The sequence below is a fragment of the Diplotaxodon limnothrissa genome, linkage group LG22 (genome assembly GCF_057381915.1).
Source record: "Diplotaxodon limnothrissa isolate DT_005_m linkage group LG22, D_limnothrissa_male_GT1.1, whole genome shotgun sequence".
NCBI lineage: Eukaryota > Metazoa > Chordata > Actinopteri > Cichliformes > Cichlidae > Diplotaxodon > Diplotaxodon limnothrissa.
Window position 1 is genome coordinate 621,850 of NC_140616.1, and position 17,301 is coordinate 639,150.

The 17,301-nt window shown below is 49.7% G+C and overlaps 1 pseudogene; it reads left to right on the forward strand.

Annotated features, from left to right (window-relative positions):
• Positions 1 to 4,580: 4,580 nt before the first annotated feature.
• Positions 4,581 to 5,330, forward strand: LOC146609070 (derlin-2 pseudogene; annotated as a pseudogene).
• Positions 5,331 to 17,301: the final 11,971 nt, after the last annotated feature.

The following is a 17,301-nucleotide window of genomic DNA, read 5'->3' on the forward strand; positions in this document are numbered from 1 at the left end:
TTTACCTGATGACTTTGACACACACAGCCAAATCAGAAAAAGATTTTTTAAATGTTTTATTTTTGCTTCAACCTTCAGTCTGTACTCTCGATATGAAAGCTGGCACGCAGGCTGGATGCTGAATAATATGAAAATAAGTCATAGAGGAAACAAAAAGAGGTTCTTGTGTCCGTTGTTTCTCACCTTCTGCAGGGCGGTGATGGTCTGTCAGCCCGAGGCTGCTCGTCCTCCTCCAAACATCAGGTCAGCTTTGACTGTGTGGGATGGACTCACAGAGTCCACGCAGCTCGACTGGACCGTGACACGACGTGCTTGAACATCTTTCCAGGTAGATCGCTAAGGCCCAGATTCAGTGAACAGGTCACCTGGACCTCCATGTTTACAACAAGAACTTGGTAAGAACAGATAAGACGACAGGCTGATAGACCCAAAGGCCCAGAGTGCTGAGAGGAAATGATCAGTCGCTGGCACGTCGTTAGAAGAGGAACCAAAGTGAGGAGCGAGGCTGTGATACATGGGAGGAGTCAGACCAGCACTGCCCCCTGCTGGCTGCTACACCTTTAAAACGCCGCCCTTAATGTTCTCTCAGCAGCTGGTTGGCAGACACCGTTTCTGACCTGCTTTGGATGAAATAGCTGTTGGGACTATTTTCAGGGGTGGATGAACACATATCCTATTGGTAATGATATTCCTAATGTAAAAACCCTATTCATGTTCTCCGTGGTGATGATGGTGTAGCTGAACCACACATCTGTGTGACGTCGGCCTTGTTTTAACAAAAACTTCAACGATGTCCCGGAAACCTGCAAAACAGGCCAACCAGGCCGTGCACGCACACTACTGAACAGCACCACAGCAAGGACCACGACTCAGCTCAAGAAGGCCGGACGCTGCTCGCTGTGTGAGCTGGGATTTGCAATGCATTGTGGGATGAGTGGTTCTTTCACTGTTAAAAGTAAATGAGTACTGAGCCTGGTACTGACTGACTGAGAACCTGAACAGGAAATCCACTTCAGGAACCGGAGCCTTTAGAACAGCGAGTGAGCGCGTGTGGCAGCGGCAGCTGATGCTCACCCGGTGGGCAGATTTGTGATAAATGTTCGGGCTTTGTAGCAGCTTGTCAAACAGTGAAGTCCTTTTAGAAAACAGGCTTGGACTGAAACACCTGCGCCTTATTTTGAAGCTTCTTTCTGAATGAGCGCACCACTGTGACATCACTGTGACATCACCGCGACGTCACCGTTACCGCCCCTCCATCAGCTGATGGTGATACAAACTGTTTGGTTAATGTTTTGAAAGCTGTGTCCTTTGTGCACAGAGCACAGCGATGGAGTGGTTTCTAAAAACGTTCTGTATAAATGAACGTTTTGACTCTGTGGTTTGTTTTTTCCACATCATCTCGTCAAATTCATGCAAATTAATTTTGAAGAGTAAATCTGTGAAAGCACCACGGTCACATGAGGCTTCCTCATTGGAGAGGATTTTACTGATGTTTTTCCTGTTGGAGGGAAAAACATTATTCCGAACTTTAATAAGACATTAAACACAAAACTCAGTGACTGTAAGAGCAGCAGGAAGTGGGTTTTAGGCCTTGTTGTGTCTGAGTTAGAGTTACAGCTCTATGGGTCTCGTTGTAGGGGAATCTCAGGTAAAGATGCCTGACAAACACAAACGTGGTGATTTGGAGGGGGAGGAGCTAAACAAGGATCATTTGAACCATGCAAAGCTGCTCTATGAGAGCTCAGGAACGAAAATCCAGAGCAGGTCGAGTCTGAAGCCTCAAACTGTCCTCGCTTTGCACAGCTGTCCTCACAGGATGCCAAGCTGACACTGGTCCCCACAGAGATAGACAGACAGGCGCACACACACCTCTCTCAGACAGATGAAACATTAAATTTCAGGTACGAAAGATGATTGGAGGTCAGCTGCTGTGCTCCCGTGGTTACCATCTCTGAGGTATCCACATGATTACACCCCTCCACCCCCTGCCTCTGTCTCCTCTTTCATCTCGTCCATCTTCATCCTTTCTTTCCTCTTTTTTACATTTTCCATCATTATCCTTTAATCTCCTCATTTTGTCTACATCTCGTCCTACTTCTCCTCTCTTGTTTCCCTTCTTTGTCCTTCGTTGTTTTCTTTCCTTCCCCACTCCCTTCGCCTCCTCCACGCTGATGGCTAAAAGGAGGGGCGGGTGAGGAGGAGGGATGCAGCGTGGCGTCTGATTAGAATCAGTTAATTAGAGATTGCAGCAGCAGCAGAGTGGAGGTTCATTAATTATCAGAGCTGATCTACATGCTGATACAAGCGTGAATCATTTCACATGGATTATTATCGCTGTAACGTGGAGATCATCTGGATGATGTTCAGACTGTAACGCCATCCACCAGATTCCCGAATTGAGCTGCTATCCAGAGGGAAACGTGCGCTCTGCAGGTATCTGTATTCACCGAATGATCTCCTCAGTCATGACATTCAGCCTGTAAGATCAACAACAAATACCTGCAGGGTCCAGTCTAAAAAATAAAGGGTAGAAAAAAGTATGGTGACGAATGAAAGGCTGAAACAGACGTTTGTATCAGCGACACTGAGACGAGAGAGAAGAGAGGGACCGACGTGTTAGAGACGTCTGCACTGGACTCTGACATACTGACGGAGGAGCGCGGTGCGATGGGGATCAGGTGACCCCGAATCCTCCCTCAGTTAGGCTGCAGTAGGTGTAAGCTGCTGGGGGATTCCCATGATGCACTGGGTGCCTATACACACAGAGTGGTTGTTGGGTTCCTCTGAATTATTGTAGAGGCTTTACCTGACTGTAACGAAATCACACACACACACACACACCTGGTTCCACTTTCAGCTCTTAAAGTTTGAGAAACCAAAAACTGCATTTAAAATTTTTGTAGACTGATCAGCCTGCTGTGTGTGTGTGTGTGTGTGTGTGTGTGTGTGTGTGTGTGTGTGTGTGTGTGTGTGTGTGTGTGTGTCTCACTTTGTCACGCGTCATCGTTTGTGAGGCTGACAGGCGGGATGACAGGCAGTCTCTCGGCTGTCAGAGCGGGAGAAGAAGCTGGAGATGGATATTTGCTTCAGAGCGGCGGGAAAGCGGCGGCGCGATGGAGAGGAGGGAATCGCTCACCTCATCGGCGGAGCTGCTGAGAAGCAGAAAGGCGGCGAGGAAGAGGAGTTTACTCTGCCTTTTTATTCTTGACTTTCAGGAGCTGGGAGGCTTCGATGAGCCAGGAGAGAAAGTTGGAGAAAGCGTGTGTGACAGAGGCAGAGCGAGCACAGACTGACATGTTTACACCGACTGAGCTGAACGGCGTCGAAGCTGACGGCACGTTTAGAGTCAATCTGCGCTGTTTACAGGACGCCTAATTGGTTCAACCTGCACAGAAAAAGGAAATGACTCAACACACTTTAAAGAGCTTGGATCAGTTTTCAGAGTCACAAACAGGAAGAGGAGGAGCTTCAGACCAACCATCTGGTGACCACTGATGGGAAGACTGCGCCTCGCAGGAAGTCACCCAGAAACTGGAGGTGTGACGCTGCTGTCACCGAGCAGGAGGACGTGTTTACAGTCGGTACAGCCAGTGTCAGAGCAGACCTCTGTGGGGATGAACAAAAGTATTTTACCAGCACAATATAATCTGCAGTATGATCGTTGCTTTAACAGTGTAACAGATAGCTTTAAGATGGCCTTAAGATGTTTATGCATACTGTTATCATATTAACCTTGTATTCCAGATGCAGTTATAACTATTTTATACACATTGCATATCTGTGCTTCGTTTGAGTTGATGTTCGGTTCATTAAGGGTCTTAAGCTTCACTGGCGTGACTGTCCAGGTGATACATGCTGAGGGAAACTAGAACATAGAAGGAATTGCAATACAGGCTTACAAAACACTCATATCAGGTCATTTTCATTATTGTTTATAAGTTCATATTCTTGTATTAAGCCTTTAGTAGAGGTTCTTGATTAAAACATTTATTTAGTAGATGATATATACATAGTTTCAGTTCGGTTATTACATATATGAGAGTGGCTTTGTCTCTCTGTCTGGTGAGAGGTCAGCAGCTAGTCGGCGAAGTGAAGTAGGGTGCAATTGTGGTTAGCACACAGACACACACACACACTCAGTTAGAGAGAATCATTTAGAGGTGAAAGTTTAATCATGTTTTGCTCGGGGTTGCAAAAGAGCAGTTTGTGATGTGTCAAGATGATAAGCGAGCATCCGGCAGTGACAGGAAGTACCTGCCGTGAAGACGAAGACAATGTTCTTTTAAACTGTGTTAAAAGTCATTGTGGTTTTCAATTGACGTATGCATATATTGTATCTGACGCATGAGGGGGCGTCATTAAATTCAAACCCTGATGGTATAAAATATCTGTTTATGTTTTGAGTAGTCAGAGATCAGCCCTGTCTGCGAACGGAGCTGGTCCCCCACGCGTGTATTTCATTAAAATCAATTGTTTGACCAAGCTCTTGTTGGACCATGGTTGTTTGTACTCTCCTTCCTCAATATTTGAACCTTAACACCTCTGAAACGTGTCAGCCCGTTAACGTAATCATCTGTGGGATGACGTGTCAAGAAAGTACCGGAAGCTTTCAGTCGGTCTAAAACGGCTTACCAGACGCTGCAGCAGGAATAGCTGCAGATTCCTGTTGTTACCAGGGCATACACAACCGCCTGTGTCCTCACAACTGCTGCGGTGCAACTAGAGAGCATCACACCATTTCAGCTCTACTTCAACCCAGATTTAATTCTTAGAAATTATCAGGTATGGTGACTAATAACCAACTTCCTGTTTTTTGGTCCGGTTGGTTTCAATTTCCTGTTCCATATGATTTTTCTGTACAGATGCTGTCGAATGCTGGAGGAGGGCTCTTTCAGGAGACGCACGGCTGACTTTGTCTTCATGTTTCTCTTTGGTGGACTTCTGATGACTATATTTGGCACTTTTGTGAGTCTGGTGTTCCTGGGCCAGGCCTCCACCATCATGCTGGTGTACGTGTGGAGTCGACGGAACCCGAATGTTCGCATCAACTTCTTTGGCCTGCTCAACGTTCAGGCACCCTTCCTGCCCTGGGTGTTAACGGGATTCTCACTTCTGCTGGGCTCTATCATCGTGGATCTTTTAGGTATTGCTGTTGGTCATGTGTACTTCTTCCTGGAGGATGTTTTCCCAAATCAACCAGGTGGTGGAAGGTGGCTCTAGACCCCATCAATCATAAAGATGCTCTTTGACACTCCAGAAGAATACGCCAACTATAACCCCCTGCCAGAGGCGGGTTTGCGTGGGGGGAAGGACAGCGCCTTGGTGGTTAAATACACCCTCTATTTCATCCCTGATCATCAGGTCACCTTCAGGGACCTTCCTCAGAGAGTTGAAGACACGGTCTTTGTTTTTGACGTGTTTGTTTAGTTGTGGATGAGGAATCCTCCATACCTGCTTCATGCCCTGGAGGACGGGGCTGTGGCCCCCCCCCACACCCTCTAGCAGATCATTACATGAAGGAACCTTTTAAAAACAAGCGCGTCCATGCTCACAGGTGTACACACGGGTGATCACACCCACAAACTACACCCTTTTTGGCTCCTACCTCAAAGCACACTGTGTTCTGTTGATCTTATGTGCTGCACAATAATGTTTAACATTTAGTATTTACTGTCATATTCCCATATATCATCGTGATGTTGTTGGTTATGTTGCTCTCGTTTTCTTCGGCTTGTTTTCTTTTTTCATTCTCAACAGGTGAAATTAAAAAAGTATCTACTGTTATCTACTGTTATCTACTGTTAGCTAGTTTATTGTGATGGTGTTGTTTTTATTATGTTGCTCTTTGTTGTTTGTTTTCTCTTCTGGTTTTTTTTCTCCACACAGGTGATCCAGGTGTTTGTGTTTCTTTCTTTCTTCCCCCTTTCTCACCGTCTCTTCTCCCCTCCTCTCTTTTTCTTTCTCTCCCTCTCTTTCTTTCATTCTTTCTCCCTGTCCTATCCCCCAGTCATGTCTGTCCCGTCTTTAAAAAAACGAAAATAAAATAAATACATAATTATAATAAAGGTCAATCAAATGGACCAATAAGGCCATGATGATCCACTTGGTGAAGTAAATCTGTTTGGCATCTTTCTGCCTTCAGACAACAATTCTGACGGCTAAAGATCCAAACGGGACAGACAACATAATCATCTGACCAATAACGTGTTGGCCACGGCGCGTCGAAGCCTCAGACTGTGGCGCGTGCGCCGTTTATGAACACGGCTGTGGAAGATCGCCTGTGATGAAGAGCCGTGGCTCATGGGAAGGTTGCTGGTTCCATTCCAAAGCGTCCTTGGGCCAAAACCCGAGTCGCTGCTGTGCAGATGAACCTGTGAATAAAAGTGGGCGGAGCTGTCCAGCAGACACGTGGTGTGTGAGATCCAGGCCATTTACCATCACTGATGTCACACACGGTGTATATTTTGTTTATGTGCTGCAGGCTGTTTGCGGTCTGAGGTCATTTCCTGCTCTCCGTGTCACGTGTCTGATATCGTGCGCCTTTTTGGGCACTTCATGCCTCCAGCTGACAGTTCTTATCACCGAGTTTGATAAAGCAGTAGAGACGACAGGCACACAGGAAACGGTCGGGCTCAAACCCATGGCCCTGCAGCCCGCGGTGTCCCTGCAGGCGCACAGCGTGTGAGCTGATTGGTTTGAAGCCACGGTCACACGCACAGGAAGAGAAATGAGTGGATTTTATTGTTCAAAGCTTTGAGTGCTCTGTGGTTCAGAGCTCTGAGAGCCGCTGAGGTCACTCTGTTTTTACCTGCACCAGTAAAACCTGGAGCAGGACAGGAAGTCCTTATAAGGGCTCAGCCCCTGTCGTTAAATGAATTTCAGTATAAAAGTCATTATATTGACCCACAAACACTCACAGAGGTTGAGCACAAAGGAACAGTTGTAGTGACGTGTGGAAGTTACCTGTGCAGTAACAGTGTTTCCATCTTACAAGGTAGATATGCTGAACCTTTCAGGGCGGGGCTAGCCCACTCCACTGAAAGGTGCATTTCTGCAGAATCACAGTACTTTAACTTACAAGGTAACTTCCTGTAAAACACCTGGAGTTACCACATGAAAGTACTAACAGCTTCCTGTCTGCACAGGACGGCCCCGAGCGTGTGGAAGGACCCAGACTGGGATTCGCTCAGGAAAGATGTGATCCTGAAGCTCTTTAAACCCTCCGTGATCCATGCAGGAGGTTTCCGGACTCCTCCTCCTCCGTGGGGTCTGAGCTTTCACTTAATGCTGTAATGTAATTTGTAGCATTAACATTTCATGGATGCAGTTTTAGGAGCAAGCTGAGCCCCGCCTCCTCCTCTCTGCTCCATCTTTAAAAAGCATTTACTCCCATTAGTGGAGCGAGTTGACAAACCCGTTGCCTCCACCAGTTTTCCTTTCACAGAATCCCTCCACCTCTGCTCACACTCCCACCCAAAACCAATTACCTCCTGCAGCTTTACAGCCCGGCTCGTAATCCCAGAGCCGCCACATGTGAGGCTCCTCTTTCAGCCGCTCACAGAAGAAGAGAAGAAGGAGGAGCAGGAGGAGCGTGTGGGGGCGAGTGCGCCCGATGAGACGGGAGAACAAGGAAATGAAGCGATTCGATTAGCGAGGCGAGGATTCGGTCGGGGTCACTGAGGCCGTCTCAGTCGGACACGGCAGACAAATCTGCGAGCTCGCCGTTAATGGCGTTTCTATTTTGGAGCTGAACGATGCCATCAGTCTGCTCGGCCTCGTTCTGCCACTTTCTCTGGGTTTTAACTCCAAACGCTTTGTGGCCTCTGATGAGGTTCTTTCTTTCCCCGAGAAAAACACGCCACAAAAGATGCTTTCACAGACTTCACAGCCCGAAACCGGAGATTAGAGCGGCTTTATTATGAGACAGGAAGCCTGAAATATCCCGCGGTGCACTGTGTCAGGTCTGAACGGCGAGGAAGGCGACGAAGATGACAAAGACGAGGAAAAGTGCTGAAGTTCAGCCTGAGGGTGAAACACTGGACTCTGCAAGCAGAGCACGGAAATCCACCTTCAAAAAGTGGGATTGGCCACCGTCAGCACGCCGCCTTCAGCTCATCAGTAGCTTCACAGGTGATGTCACCGTGGCTACCAGCACGCGGTGTCTGACTGCACGTCTGAACAGCTCGCTGCTGTTCTTCTAAGAGTGGAAGTAGGCAGGAAGTGAAACAGGAAGTGAGGTCAGGTGGCATCTGAGTCAACTCTGGGCTTCCATTAAAGCAGCATCAGCAGGCTCATCCAATCATCTGCAGGAAGCCTCCTTTCATCGTTAAAAGGCTCGCGCCCGGTCAGCCCAGCACCACGTGTCACGCTGACCCAGGCCTCGGCCTGTCGTCATGGCAACAGTCCGAGCTGCAAGCAGTCACCGGGAGTGACATCTCAAAGCCTTTCTGTGCGTCGGTTAATGAAGCGAGAGGCCGACAGGTCGCGGCTGACCTGAAGGGGGCGCTGCGAAGTCCGATTGACGGTTCTGTCACAGCAGGAAGAACAGCGAGCGCCAAAAGTACAAAGAAACCTCTCACAGTCAGTTTCTGTCCCCAACGCAACCTCAACCGGGCAACGAGTTGATGGCGGCGTGTTGAACAGTGGCGTGATGAACAGTCGCGTGTCGATGTCGGTGTGTTGAACGGTGGCGAGCTGACAGTGGCGTGCTCTGGTTTGTTTCTGTGAACCTAGAGCTGCTCCATTCGCTCCTATGGCTGTCCTACCGAGACACGTGTGTTTATGAGGACTGATGGAGCGAGCAGCAGACTGCTCACCTCCACCCATCCGTCTGTGTTTACAGTGAGTGTGTGCAGCACACTGTGGGCTGGTCAGCTTTTAACGACCATCCCGGTGCTCCTGACGGGCCGCTCGCCGCTCCTGGACCTCACAAGCTTTACGCTCACTTTAGGACGGTCTGAGTTTAGACCAGGGAGGGTCTTCCTTGGGGCGATCGTGGCTCAAAGAGTTGGCAGTTCGTCTTGTAACCAGAAGGTTGGCGGTTCGAGCCCCGGCTCGGACAGTCTTGGTCGTTGTGTCCTTGGGCAAGACACTTCACCTGCCGCCTACTGGTGTTGGTCAGAGGGGCCGATGGTGCGATATGGCAGCCTGGCTTCTGTCAGTCTGCCCCAGGGCAGCTGTGGCTGCAACCGTAGCTACCTCCACCAGTATATGAATGTGAGAGTGAATGAATAGTGGCATTGTAAAGCGCTTTGGGTGCCTTGAAAAGCGCTATATAAATCCAATCCATTATTATTATTATTCCCTATGAAGCCCCGCCTTAAACTCTTCATGTGTATTTCTGGAAGACTCGAGTGTCAAGACTGGAGTCTGATCACAGCTCAGAACGACACCCGAAGGGGCCCACCCGCTGCAGGGCACAGGTGTAGTTGTAGGGTCTTTACCAGTGTGTGTGTGTGTGAGAGAGAGTGTGTGTGTGTGTGAGAGAGAGAGTGTGTGTGAGAGAGAGTGTGTGTGTGTGTGTGTGAGATCTTGTCCCCAGTCTTCTTTGATTGACAGCTCAGCCCCCCCCCCCCCCCCCCCCTCCACCCCAGCTGGAAAGAAGCAGCTCACTGCTGAGGGCGTCCAGATGTTAGCGTGCTGATGATAGATGTTAGCTTAGCCTCCAGCTGTGCGTCACAGGAAAGTAAATAAACACCAGTCAGCTGTCAGTGGGGACTCCTTCTGCTCCTTGGTGGGTCCAGCAGCACATTTCTAACAGCAGCGGCGATGGACGTCCATGCCCCTCCTCCATGCCCCGCCTCCACAGTTTCTTTTAGGTGGATTCAGACTGAGCGTGCTCAACGCAGTGCTGGGTGTAATCCATTTATTTCCATGAACTCCGGATGGCGCCCTGCTATCGACCCGCCCAGTCCCCCGAGCCCACTCTGACCCGCTGCTGTAATGAGAGCCAAGCGGTCCCTGTCTGCTGCGCCGTCACTACAAACACCAGGTCACACGGCCTCGTGTTTGCGAGTGACCGCCGTGGGGTGGATTTACTCAACGCAGTTGTGCAGGTAAGTACACAGAAAGTGAGACGTCCAAAATGGGGCTGAAAAGCTCCTGCATGAGCCCTCACAGAGGCTTATGTCTGCTCGCTCCACCTGTGAGCCTCCACCCTGTGCCCACAGGTGAGGACAGGAGCAGCCATCATGAACCCCCCCCCCGTCACGCTCTCTGGAGTGGGCGTGGCCTTGTCCTGAGGACAGCTGGCAGTATGGTGTCAACATCATAATAAATAAATTCATGTATTTATGATGTTTCCTGTCAGTGGTGTTTCTGTGTGGTGCAGGTGTAGCGGGGTGTTAGTGGGTGGGGTTAAAGTCTTTAACCTGCAGCAGCCTCCACCCTGACCCCAACTTTGTTCCACTGTGAGCGCTCTGCCTGCTCTGTGCTTGTCCTCGTTCTTTGCTGTGCTGGATAAGAGAATAAAGAAACATAACGGGGCCGTAACCCACCGAGTGTGACGCTGAGTGGGAGCGCTGAGCGTCGGGGTGGGAGAGGGCGCCGTGTTCAGGGTGCGACTAAAGCAGCTCGAAAGGTTTCAAAGGTCAGGGCTTCATGTTGGAGGTGGAGCGGTAACCGTGGTTACTGGGCGGCACAAAGCAAACTAAATGCTCGCCAGGCCAAGAATGACTGAAGTCTGGTTAAGCCACTGTGGGAGGTCAAAGGTCAGTTTCTTTTATCAAACCAGCTTCAGTCTCGCTCTCCAGTCTGACAGTTTACGGCTCCAGCCAATCAGAGCGCTTGTATCTTATTTCACCGCTGCTGAGAGGAAGTCCACGTCCATCCGCCCCCCTGGATCACGGTCATGAACGCCTAAACGCTGGACGCAGGTGTGATGTCACCTCTCCTGTCTCGCTGTTTTCAGGTTTGTTCGGTGGAATCTGTTGAATGTTGATCTCCACCTTTGTTCACTCCGGTCTCTCTCCCACCTCCCTCCCTACAATCTGCTCCTCCCAGCATGCACCTCTCCCACAGATGGCGCTCCTCTCGTTCATCCCTCGCTCTGCAGGAGGAGAATGAGGAGGTCCTCAGCAGGCTTTACCCATAATGCTTTTCTGAACGAGGTTCTGCACGGTGATGACAGGACAACCTTTGAGTCCCTACTGTCTGTGTGATCTGTGAACCACCTAGCCTCTATGCTAACCTCAGCGTTAGCCATTCTGGTGGGTTGGGCAGACCCAGCTGTGTGCCGGCGCTGACATCACATTTCTGGAGTAACGGGAGGACGGGGATGATTTAAACAGATTAAACACAGAGCAGCTCCACTTCCTGTCAGCACCAAACCAATCAGAGGCATTCTCGCCTGCACTGCCGCCGTTCCTCTGAGCCAAACAAGCGAGCCAGACATTTTGTCTCCATATGTGCGAGACTTCTCTGCTTCCTGTTAGAAACCAGCAGAAAACAGGCCCCGAGTTTTAGTTTCGGTCTCCTTTTGTGAGCGCGGCGTCGTCCACGGGCACGTCTCTCCGTTACTTCCTCTGCATTCTGACGCGCTAACGGTCCAGATGGTCGAAGCCTCGTCCCTGACTCCATCCCTCTCTGCGTCTGACGGATGATTCTGGCTGCTGCTCGCGACACGTCGCTCCGCCGAGGCTCCAAACATCAGCTGCTGCACAGACGCCGCGTCACCCGATCCAACTGCACGCAGGAAACAAAAGCAGCTCCCGGCTCCGATAATGCTAACGCGGCTCTGCGGCGCTCTCAAACACAAACCCTTTAACCGGCTGACCGGCCTCCGCCTTGTTTCCACACACTCCCACAAACCAGCTGCTGTGTTCATCTCTGTGACAGTGAACGTCCTGCCCTCAGCAGCTGGTCACACTCTTCCTCTGCATTAGTAACACTTCAGTATTTTCTGACCTTGGTACCGACTGTGGCTCCTTCAGCCGGTGTTTGTTCACAGGTGCATATAAGCCTGTTTCCACCTGTTTACTGTGCACGTCCCCTCCCTCTGTAACCGTGTGCCTGCACCCTGCAGGTAAGACTCCCAGCCAGAGCTTACGTGTGGATGAAGCGTTAAAGCAGCTGAGAGTATTTAACTGTTCACACAGTTAGACTCTGGTGGTTGTTTAACCTGCAGCTGCAGCTGTGTTCACCTTTAAACTGAGCTCCTGATTTATGCCCATGACCTAGTGTCACCTGTCATTCACAGACTACATCACTTCCTGTTTCTTTACATGAGCTCGAGGTGACGGTTGTTGTGATTTAATGCTGTTTCAATAAAGCTGAGTTCATATTTTCGTGTTTCTGTTTTCGTGCACCATCTGATTTTACTGGTTTTATTTTGTGTGATTTTTATGTCGTTTGTGCTTCATGACTGTCTCTGAAATGAGTTTCCTGCATTAGTGCAGTTCTTAATGTCATCACGGGCGTTAAAGTTCATTCTTTGTGTTTGATGGATGGAGATCCTGCCGTCAGACACACTGAAGTAAAAACACATTAATGCTGATGTGCAGCACAAACCGCCCCTCGTTTATTATTATTACTAATATCTGGTGACATGTTGGAAGCTTCCTGTTGGAGTCCTGTGCAGGAAGTGAGGAAGTGAGGGTTAAAACCGTGCTGAAGCTCCTCCCACTGGGATTATTTGACCAAGTCTTTCCTGCAGCTCACAGCGTGGAATGGCGTCAGCTGTTCAGAGCTAATTAACCACCTCCAACATGGCCACCCGAGGGTGCATCACACCACCTGAAGACCCTCCTCATCCCTCCATCATTTCTGGCTCCTCTTGCCGTCTCCTGGAGGTGCTCACACCTCCGAGCACCCACCCAGGCCCTTAGTGTGCTTTTATAATTAATGCTAACAGGATGTGCTAGCTGCCCGTGAAGATGTGCCAGATCATCCTTACCTCCGTCTCTCTGTGATTTTACGCCTTCCTCATCCATATGGCCCGGTCACTCCGCCTCCCCTCCCTCCACCCCTCCGCCTGCAGAGAGGTTGGGTTTGTTAATAGCCCATATGGCCTCATCATATGCTGCCAGTGAATTCTAATGACAGGAGATTGGCGGTCGTTCCCTAGCTGGCCGCCGGCTTCGCTTTAATAAACCCCAACCCGCCATCGGAAACACAGGCCACGCTGCGGTGACTCCTCCTTCACAGCCTGAAGGAGGGGAGGGACTTCAACGTGCCGATTTAACCTCTGATTGGATGGCTCAGTTTGACCCGCCTCCCTGGAGGTTATCACCTGGAGCTCCTGATGCTCCTCCAGGCTGACGAGGACGTCAGTCATCAGGTGTGAGTCCCGTTTGGTAGCTGGCAGATTTCTCAGGGGCGACTCGTCTTCGCAGCACGTAAACGTCGGCGTGTGTGGACTATCAGTTTGAGTTCTGGCTGCTGCTCAGCGAGATCTGTGAGGTTATGATCTGTGGGCGGGCCTTCCACTCACACGCCTGCTTCACCTGCCACAGAGAGCACATCATCAAACACAGGACGCCACACCTGACAGTTCGGGGGGTGGGGCATCATTGCTGCTGCAGTTGGCATAGCAACAACAATCAGAAGGCAAGCTCATTCATGTTAGCATGAAGTCGGCTGGCTGACGTTTCTCACCACAGCCTCTTTATTCTGTGATCTGATTGGCTCACAGCAGCACAGGTGGTAGAAAAGTTGAACTCACCTTTCCTCCACAGTGCAAACTTCAAACTGATGTGACTGGTTAGCAACCATCTGCATCTGCAGCGTGGTCACAAACTCGTCGCCCACCACTCGTGAAACTGAAAAACTGGAAACAGAGAACATTCACCTTCAAAGTAAAAGTCCTGCCTTACCATTACAACAAATATGTTTATTTTGAAGGGGAACAGTGTCCTGGTTTCACGTTAGCTCCAGCAGCTCGTTTGGTTTAGACCAGGTTTGATTTCAAATGTAAATACTTCGTTTAGCTTTTTATGAAATGTTGTTTATAATGGTGTCATGTAATTATCTTTATCTGTTTGATAAAGTGCAAACACACTCAGGTTACGTCCTGTTTAGTTTGAGCTCGACTTTAAACTCGATGTTTGCTGGAGTTTGTTAAAGCAGTGAGAAGCTTCAGATGTGGTTTAGCTGCATTATTCATAATTTTGCTTATAATGAAATGTAGAGTGTGACCGAGGACGCATCATGTTCTGTTTTCATGCATCTGTAAAATCAAAGGTCAGCAGGTGATTGGTGCTTACACATGACTGATCTCACACTCTGACCTTACAGAAAGTTTAACAGCTTCACCGGCTGCATCGACTTTTCTTTTATTGCCCGTTTTCTGCCTTTTATCGCAGTTTGACCTTCGAGCTGATACGTTCTGTTTTCAGGACCAGACGTGCTTTACATCTGCGGGGTCCTCGGATCAATACCTCGACTCAGCGAATTATGATCTCTGCTTCTCCTGAGCCACCTCCGGTCCTCGAGCCGCTCACAGTTCTGGGTGAGCAGACCATCACGTGGGGACCTGAATGTGTCGCTGCAGGTGAGGCCCACCCGAGACACTGAGGGTGTGTGTGTGTGTGTGTGTGTGTGTGTGTGCGTGTGTGCGTGTGTGTGTGTGTGTGTGAGGCTGCTGCAGTTTGCAGATCCCTGACAGCTCAGCTTTAACTGCAGCTTTTGCTCGTTGCTGGTGAGAAACTCACAGCCTCCATTATTTATGAGCCACTGTGGGCTCTTTACAAACGAGCTCCCAGCAGGCTGAGAGTCCCTGAAAGAGCAGCTCGCCGGCTTGTTTAGCGCCGTCATTGTTCGCCGTGGTTTGTTGTTCGGCGCAGGAGCCGTTTGCTGAAGTACTGTGACCGAGGAAGCATCGCAGCTCGAGTCAAATATTTGTTCACCACACGGTCACAGACGCCCGGAGGAGCAGCTTCGCTGCGTCTGGAAAGTTTAGAGCCCTCACGGGCCTCCTGCAGAGGAGCTCAAAGACCAGAGCGATGGCAGGAGCGCCACAGCTGCTGGTTTAGGAGTCCTAACACCCCCACCCGCCCCACAGCACCACTAGTGACACTGCATCATTTTAATGTTCCCGTGCTGGCAGAAATCCAACCTCTGTGCTGTGAACAGCGTCACAGCCTCGTGCCCGTCTGAGGCATCGAGGACCAAAAGCCACACGGACAACAGTCCGGTCTGCCGTCTGGGACTCTGCATTCATGTAAATGCACTTTCTCGTGTCTTAGCTGAACCTGGCAGCTGTTAATGTCAAAGTAAATGTGGCCTGATCTGTAGCTGGATCAGTCTGAGATCCAGGAGTGATGCTGAATGTAAGTGGCTTCATGATCCAGTCCGTTATCAGCATGCTGAGGGCCTCGCATCAGACGCCGCTGCTCCCGCTCTCCATTAACCACTCCTCCACACTGCTAATGGGAGATTGTAATCAGTCTCTGTCCTGGATTCATCAGCAGAGTCGTCAGGGTGACGGAGAGGAGGCGGTGGAGAAAAGAGGAGACGGATGAAGGAGGAGGTGGGTGACAAAAGCCAGCAGCAAAACAAGCAGGATAAGAGAACGATAAGCAGGTGATGGAGTGAGGAGGAAGAAAAGAAGATGTGACAGGAGGTCAAACAAAGACGCGAGGGAGGGAGGAGGAACAGGAAAGGGGGGAATACACTCAGGAGGAGAAGAGCTGGGAGAAGGCAGTGATGCTGTTACCTGGGTGACGGTAACCACGGCAGCAAAGCTTTTGACCTCCAATCATCCTCCATGGATGGTTTCCATCTGTTCTCATTACAGAGAGATTAGGAAAGAAAGAAAAGGAGCGAGGAAGAGAGCAGGAGGAAGATCACCAATCAGCACAGCTTAATTAGCGGGTAACAGCTAATACTAAGCTATCACGTGGGATGGGGACGACAGCTATTAATCAATTATGCATTAATTGCTGTTAAGTATTTAAAGATCCGCTGCAGGCATGTTTGGAGACATTTAACGTCTTCGCTTTGAGTGCTCGCCTCTGCAGATGGACGGGAGGCGGCGGCTCCAGTCCCGAAACACTTTCAACAGGAAAGCAGGGACAGGTTTGACTCCAGAAAACCTTAAAAACACGTCAGGGCACCAAGCAGCTGTGAGTGGGCGGAGCTTCCGTCTGGCAACTGTCATGCAATTAATATATTCTTAGTGCTTATTTCGTTGTATGTATTTTAATAATGAAGGTTTGTAAAGCAAGGCCACTTTTGACTCACAAACTAAGTGCTCAGCCAGACTGAAAAGAGGAACTTGTAACATAGTTGTTGAAACTATGTGTGACGTGTACCAAAATAACACCTGTATGTGAGACGTTCTTAGATTCTAATGTTAGAGATCCTGCAGCTGGCGTTGGGCTGTGCAGGGCTCTCTCTCCTCTGGAAGATGATTGAATAAAGAATTAAATATAAAATGTTTTCTCTGTTCTATTATGGGGATCAAAGAATCGGGTTTTAATACGACACACTCAGAAATCTTAAACACAGACGACCTGAAGCCATCGAAGTGGGCGGAGCTGACCAGCACCAACCCAAACATGCTTCCACTCCACTTCCCTTTAGGGGGCGCCGCAGCCCATCGTCTACCTCCATCTATCCCAGCATCAACCTCTGACTCCTCCTGCCTCTCTTGCCAAAAACAAAAAAGTTTTCTGCCTAGTGTTACGGAGCGCGACACACTTTACTGCCTGTGTGTCAGCTGTAAACATGGCTGTCTCATAAACACGTATGTGTGGAGCGTAGAGGAAACGTAGGACGTGAGCACAGCTGCAGCACGTCTCTGTGTCAGGCTATAAACGTGTTCATTTTAACATGGAGTCCATGACTCTGTGCTGCCTCCGCTGGATGTCAGAGGAAGTGCAGGTGTGAAGCTTCAGTGCTGAGTCAGTTACAAAGATGCTGCGGTGCCGTGCAGACCTGTGGGATAGCACTGATGATCTGCTGCTTGTTGTTGCACAGAAGCGTGGGTGGACACGTTGTTGCTCCGCCCTCTCTGCCTGTTTGGAAAAGTTAGTGAAGAGTCGCTGAAGTGTTAGATGACATCTTCACAGCGAGCGCCTCCTCCTCCTCGTCCTTCCTAACGACTTCATTAGTTTATTACACACAACAGGAAACATGCAGGTATGCTGCAGGCGCCCCCTACAGGTTCAGCATGCTCTCCGCAGTGGCACCACCACAGGTGTGTACCACGTGTACCAATCTCCAACTGCCGCAGGAGGTGGAGTCACACCCAACGACAGCCTTACGTTGTCCTGTATTAATTGCTCTCTCACACACACACAAACACACACAGACACACACGCACGCACACACACAGGCAGTGGGTGGGTAACATACCAGTCA